We start from the raw sequence: 7,625 nt of genomic DNA on the forward strand, positions 1-7,625 counted from the left end.
CTATAAAAATTTTTTTGAGGGCTTCCCTGGTGGCGCAGTGGTTGAGAGTCCGCCTGCCGATGCAGGGGACACGGGTTCGTGCCCTGGTCCGGGAGGATCCCACATGCCGCGGAGCGGCTGGGCCCGTGAGCCATGGCCGCTGAGCCTGCGCGTCCGGAGCCTGTGCTCCGCAACGGGAGAGGCCACAACAGTGAGAGGCCCACGTACCGCAAAAAAAAAAAAATTTTTTTGAAAAATAGGAGCAAATTTTCATGACTGCTGGATAGGCAGAGAGTTTTTAGACATGATAGAGTAAAAGCATGATCCGTAAACAAGAAACCTGAAAACGTACACTTTATCAAAGTTAACATCTTGCGCTCTGTGAAAAATATTGTTAAGAGAATGATAAGCCAAACTGCCACCTAGGAGAACATATTGGCAAATCACTTACCCAATAAAAGATTTGTCCAGAATATAAAGAACTCTCAAAACAAAACAGTAACAACACAACACAATTAATATGGACAAATTACTCAGACACATGGTTCCCTAAAGAGGATATAAGGATCACAAATAAGCACATGAAAAGGGATTCAACATCATTAACATTTAGCGACATGCAAATCAAACAACAATGAGATACCCCTATACATAGATTAGATGACCAAAATAAAAGACACAGACAATACCGAATGCTGATGAGGATGTGGGGCAACGGGCGCTCTTGATCACCGATGCTAAGAAGGCAAAAGGGTGCGAGTGCTCTGCCAAATGGCTGACTTTTGAAAACTCAAGGTAAGTCTACACTTACCATATGATCCAGAAAAGCCGCTCTTGGGCATTTACCCTAGAGGAACAAAAACTTACTCTTTTCCAAACACCTGTAAATGAATGATCAAAGCAGCACTGATTATTAATTAACAAAAACTAGAAACAACCCAAATGTCCCTCGGTGGGTGAATGAATAAATGAACTGTAGCACATCCATACAATGGAATACCACTCAACAACAAAAAACAAAAAGTTACTGATACATGCAACAACTTGGATGAACAGCATCAAGGTGAATGAAAGAAGCCAACCGCTAAAGGTTACATACTATTATATATACCACACACAAATACCATATAAGACATTCTTGAAGAAAAGACAAAGCCATAGTAATGGAGAATAGACAGTGGCTTTCAGGGCATTAGGAGTGAGGGGACAGCATGACTATGCTGAGAGAGAGCACGAGAGAGTTTTGGGGTGATGGAATGGTTCTGTATCCTGACTGTGGTGGTCGGTACGTGAATTTATACTTGTGTTAAAATTCATAGAACCGGAAAAGAAAAATAAAGTTAATGTTATTGTATGATGATTTACATAATAAAAGGAAAATTTTTAAATAAGGTACCAATGTGACCGCTAGGAAATGATGTCCAGAAAGCAGCTAGACAGGATGGAAGTTAGGAGGGTAGTCTGCGTAACTGACAGAGACTTTGAGGTCACCAGTCCCTTGTAGAATAGTGAGTGAGATCACCCCAGGGTATTAACTTACAGTGAAAAATAGCCAAGGACAGAACCCCAGGAAATATCAGCCTTAGAAACTACGGAAGAAGAGAATCCTGTAGAAGAAGATATTAAGAAATAATAATCAGAAAACTAAGGGATAAAGAAAGAGAATTTGGTGTCACGGAAGGCAAGGAAGAAATTTTGAAGAAGTAACTCATGAGATCAAATGTCACAGAAAGGTCAAGTAAGATAAAGATTTAAAATACTCGATTATATTTGGCAGGATGGACATCGGTGACTTTCAACAGGATTTCAACAGGATTATGAATAGCGGGTAAGCAACGACAGAGAACAGAGCTTCATTCATTTGAGGTGTCTGGCCATGAAGAGGAGGAAGGAGCCAGGAACGTGAGAAACATGAATATATTTATGGGCTATGCCAGGAAAGACGGGAAGTTCAGAAAAGGGAGGAAACAAGTGATAGAGTAAGGAGGACCCTTGAGGAAACAGACAGCATGGCCCAGAAAATAAGGCCATGAAAGCGTGGGCTCTCAAGTCAGACTGCAGGGATTCAAACACGATGTAATCTATCATTTGGCTGCTGTAAAGCTCAAGCTATCGCTTTAGCTTCTCCACCTCTGCCTCAGTGAGATGTAACATGGGAAGACGACAGAACCTGCCTCAGAGCACTGCTATGACAAGTGAGTGAGTACAGGTATAGAGCTTAGAACTAAGCCTGACACATAAGCACCCAGTAAACGACCAATGTGAACAATTACCAGCATTAGAATCACCAAATAGGATGGAACAGGAAGATTACTTTTGAACAGAGGAAGTTATATCCTTCTCTGAGACTGGAGAAAACAAGGATAGATTGGGCACAATTATGCATAAGTTTATAAGTATGGAGGCAGAAAATGTGATGAAATGTGGGATTTTTAAGCCCAATTTTCTCTGTGATGTAATGATTATCTTCACAGAAAGGGAAGAAGGATGAAACCATGGAGGAAAGTCCCCACTGTGGGCAACAGGAGAGGCTGCTGACCACGGAGATTCAGAGGACAGCCGAGAAGGACTGACAGCTCTGCTGAAACCAGAGCCATAAACCCATCTGACACTAGTCACCACAGCTTTAACTTTCTCCAGCAGTGTTCAGAAGTCTTAGAGTAAAAACAGTCACCAACTGAGTTACACGTAATAAAGAGGGATATGCCCACTCAGACAGAAGGGCTCTGTGGGAGCATGGGGAGCATATAATTGAGGGAATTTAATGATCGGCTACTCCCATGAGCTTTAAAAGCATCTCTTTTAGAAACTACACAAATGCCCATCAACTGAGGACTGAACAAATAAACTGTAGTACATCCACACGATGGAATATGACTCAGGAATAAAAAAGAACTACTCATACACACCAGCCTCAAAACTCCATATACTGTATAATAATTTTACATGACATTCTAGAAGAAACAAGACCACAGTGGCAGGAAGCAGACCGGTGGTTGCCTACAGCTGGTAGAAGATTGACTGTCACAGGGCACAAGGAAACTTCTTCCTCCAGTGTTACTGAGACACAACGGACTTACAACACGGCTAGTTTAAGGTGTAAAACATAATGGCTTGATACACGCATGTACTGAGAAAGGATCACTATGGTAAGTCTGGTTATCATCCATCATCTCACATACCGACAGCTTTTTCTCTGGTGGCAAGAGGAGCAACCTTTTAAGAAATGATGGAATGGTGCTGTCCTGTGGTTGTGGCAGTGGTTACATGACTACATACACCTGTCAACACCATCCAGATACACTCCCAACACTGGTGAATTTCACTGTATTTAAACTTCATGTTAATACAGCTGACTTCTTACAAGGCTCTGTGTGGACGCCTGGGCTGCGTGCTCCACCACCAAGCACGGGCTCGAGACAGCTCCTCCCCGTCACCTTGTCTACATCCCCAGACGCGGCCTCTAAGTCACAGGCAAAGGGACTGTGGCGGGCAGAACCTGGAGAAGACCCCAAAGGCTTCCCGATACCCACACCCACTCCCCAGGTATGCAAGTCTGATGGGTTGTAACCCCAGGATTAGGTCACGATAAATGGGATGAGGGGTGTTAAACCAGTGAGCTGACCATTAAATGCAGTTTTCCTGGCTGGTTGTAGAAGCGGCAGGTGGGGGGTTGATGTACAGGGAGTTCTTTGACGCTGAGATGAAGGGGCCACATGGTCCCAGTCAAAGCTCTCAGACAGCGAGGCCTGAGTTCCACAGCAGCAGGGAGGGAAGTCCTGCCAGCACCCTGAGGGGTCGGTGAAGGTGGCTGAGCCTCCAGCTGAGGACACAGCTGTTGACACATCCACCTCAGCCTCAGGAGACCAGGAGCAGAGAACTGTTACAACGTGCCAGAGTCCTGGCCCGGAGAAACTGTAGGTCATAAATTTGTGTTGCTTTAAGCCACTACATTATGGTAATTTGTGTTATACAGCATGGAAAAGGAGAGGCCAATTTTAAACAAACCCTCTACCTCATCATAAAAAAGTTCCAATTTAGAACTTAAAATTGTGTGAACTTAAAATCTTAAAATCCCCACAGGTAACCTCAGCTTTCGCCTCTGTTCTTTACCTCACGCTTCCAGAATATATATTCTTGTCTAACACCAGACTCTAAGTTATTCCAGAGAGAAACTATATCTGAGTAAGCTTTAATTAAGTCATCTTTAATCAATTAATTAACCTATTACCCCCAAAGTGTTTAACACACTGCCTTGTTGTTATATTAGTGAATAAAGAAAGTAATATACGATGTATCCACCCAAATATACTGAAAAGTAAAAATTCTTCACTTTTTAGCCACATTTTTCTAAAGTAAAGTTTCACATACACATATAGTCATGTAGGGAATGAAGAAACTCTATACAGGTTAACAAAACGAATCTTGGAAAGTCATATAAAAATCACTGTCAAAAATGCACTGATTTCTAAAGCACATCTTTTAAAAATGATAAAACAACAAAATGAAAATACTAATATCTGATTGCAGTGAGACCATGGCCTCCCCTTCTTCCAAAATTCTACACTTGAGAAGTTGTTAAGTGAATGCATACCAGCACTCCCAAACAAGTGAAACTCTGGGTAGTCCCAAGAACAGAAGGAACCCAGAGGTAAGGAAAGTACACACGTGGGTTTAAGATGAGAAGCGTCATGAGCACAGCCTGTAGGGAAGAGGCCTCGGCAGAAGATGTGAGCAACAGGAGACTGCTCTGCAATGAGCTGGCAGCCGGGGCACGAGGGGAACAGCAGCAATGGCACTTAAAGAAGAGGTCACCCAGCACACTCCATCTCCGCGAGCAGCTCCCTTCAGACACGAGTAGTGAGAGAGCCCGGACCGAAAGGCCAGGCCGATGCTCCAGGTGACCGGTGACACCCAGGAAGGTGGGGTCTCCAATGCCCAGAAAGTAAGCTGCTACGTATTTGCCTGGCCGAACAGCAACGTGTCCCACCCATCCTCTACTGTGATGAAAAAACTGAACAGAGGAGAGGTCAGCAACATGTGCCCATCTCGCCAGGGGGCCACCCAAACAGAGGCAACGAAGGGTAAAATAGACACCCCCAAACATGAACACACCAGAAAGAACACTAAATGTATGAGGGATGCCAGTACCATGAAACAGGGGGCAGACTTGCTGAAAAAAAAACTGAAGACACCGAGGTGACACGGCCAAGAGTGCACTAAGAACAAGACCTTATGATAACCAAAGTATCATTAGAGAAATGAGCACAAGATCACAGAGCTTTCAAGGAAAACTAAGAAGATTCATGGACATGAGAATACAAGTTTCTAAACTTAAGAGAAAACATCACTGGATGGGCTGAAGAGCAGAGTAGAGAAAACAAAAGAACATGTTACGAGCTGAAATTAGGGCCCAGGAATCCTTCCAAAACAGTAAGAAGGGACAAAGGGATAAAAAAGATGAAATAAAAGTACAGAAAAAAAGACATTTGATGCAGAGGTTCCAGTCTATCCATTTAACGGGAGTTCTCTTAAGGAGAAAAAGGAGAAGCGATATGTGAACAAGCGTCAGTTAAGAATGTCCTAGAACTGAAGGTGAGCGCTCAGACTGAAGGCATCTGGTTAGAGTCATGACAGGTCAATTAAAAATACCGAGAACACTCAAGCGATATTTCAGAACACGGAAGGCAGAAAAACGGTGCCAAAAGCTTTCAGAGAGGCAAAACCCCTTACAGAGGAATGTGAAGGAAAACCATGTCACAAGACTTGAGAGCGACAATGAGACCATGATGAGGCAGCAGCTTCAAGGTGGGGTGGGGAGAGCTTGCCACCCACATTTCTTCACCCAGCAAACTACCAGTCAAGACTTCCACTTGCAGCTGTGCGGGAGTAACAGGGACCAGGTCTACCCTCCCACCTTCAGCAACTACAAGTCTGGACAAAGTGGATGAAACAACGATTTTCCAACACTGGCCAACAGGCAGCACAAGACAGTGATCCTTGTGAGAAGGGTAACAAGTGAGGTAAGCTCAGCAACTGCCCAGTCTCCAGGCTGCAGCACAGGGAGAGGGTGTCCTGAGTCAGGGAAACAGCAGCCAGAGCTTGGGAGGCTGAAGAGCAGTACCATTTGCAGGAAGGGGTACCAAGGAAGAGAGAGCTGCCCAGAGAGTCCTGGAATCGGCAGAGGTTTCCCCTGCGTTTCCTGCTGAGGGACGGTTACCATGACATCACCAATCCCTCAGGCTCACTGAGGGCTGGGAACACATCACACTTCCAACAGCCAGACTAGAAAGGCCTCCAAATCAACAGAGCATTGGAGTACCACCAATCCATCATCAGAGCGTCAAGAGTACTGCCTCGCTTTTCCGGTAAGCAGCCTGAGGTGACCCCTAAAAATGGTTCGCTAGTCACTTGACCCAGAAAACCCCACAAAATCATGCAAGTCGAGAGGTTCAAATCTTCGTGTTCACTTTAAGAACACTTGTGAAACGGCCCAGGCCGTTAAGGGTATGCATATCCGAAAAGTCACCAAGTATCTGAAGGATGTCACTTTAAAGAAGCAATGTGTGCCATTCCGTCGTTACAATGATGGAGTTGGTAGGTGTGCCCAGGCCAAACAGTGGGACCGCATGCAGGGTCGGTGGCCCAAAAAGAGTGCTGAATTTTTACTGCACATGCTCAAAAATGCAGAGAGTAACGCTGAACTTAAGGGCTTAGATGTAGATTCTCTGGTCATTGGGCATATCCAGGCGAACAAAGCCCCCAAGACGCAGCGCAGGACTTACACAGCTCATGGTTGGATCAACCTATACGTGAGCTCTCCCTGCCACACTGAGATGATCCTTACTGAAAAAAACCAGATTGTTCCTAAAGCAGAAGAGGAGGTTGCCCAGAAGAAAAAGATATCCCCGAAGAAATTGAAGAAACAAAAACTTATGGCCCCAGAATAAATGCTGCAAAAAGTAAATGCAAATAAAAGTAAAAAACAAAAAAAAAAAAGAGTACTGCCTGAGTGGTGGTGCCAAGTGCATTCTAGACGAAAAGCTGTTCTCCACCTGCCTAGCAAAGCTGAGAATCAACCTTGAAAGACTCAAACTATTTTCAAGTAACATAACTGCATCGCAGAATAAATTTATTAATTTGTATTTAAATACAAAAAATCCAAGCTAAAATACACAATGCCAGGCATCCAACCACAAATTACCAGGTAGGGAAAGAAGCAGGAAAAGATTACCCAAATGAAGAGAAAATCAGTCAACAAACAGACTCAGGAATGACACAGATAATAGAATTAGTGACAAGGTCATTAAAAAGGCGACTCTAATCATATTTCGTATGTTCAAGAAGGTAGAGAAAAGTGTAAGTATTATAAAGACAGACATGGAAAGTATAAAAATGACCCAAATAAATTTTAAGAGATTAAAAAATACAGTATCTGAAATGAAAAATATACAGTGTCTGGATGGGATTAAGAGCAGAGATTACACAAAGCAGACAAAAAGAGTAATGAACTTGAAGATACAGTAACAGAAGCTACCCAAAACCAAACACAGGAAAAGGACCAAAAAGAAATGAACAGAGCATCAGCAAGCTGACGTATGGCTACTGAGCCCCCAGAGGAAAAAGGAGAGGAGAACAGAAAAGGA

At 43.7% G+C, this 7,625-nt stretch overlaps 1 pseudogene; it reads left to right on the forward strand.

Moving 5' to 3' along the window:
• The first annotated feature begins 6,374 nt into the window (after positions 1 to 6,374).
• On the forward strand, positions 6,375 to 6,929 carry LOC136124670 (large ribosomal subunit protein uL22-like; annotated as a pseudogene).
• Positions 6,930 to 7,625: the final 696 nt, after the last annotated feature.

Source organism: Phocoena phocoena, chromosome 6 (assembly GCF_963924675.1).
Source record: "Phocoena phocoena chromosome 6, mPhoPho1.1, whole genome shotgun sequence".
Lineage (NCBI taxonomy): Eukaryota > Metazoa > Chordata > Mammalia > Artiodactyla > Phocoenidae > Phocoena > Phocoena phocoena.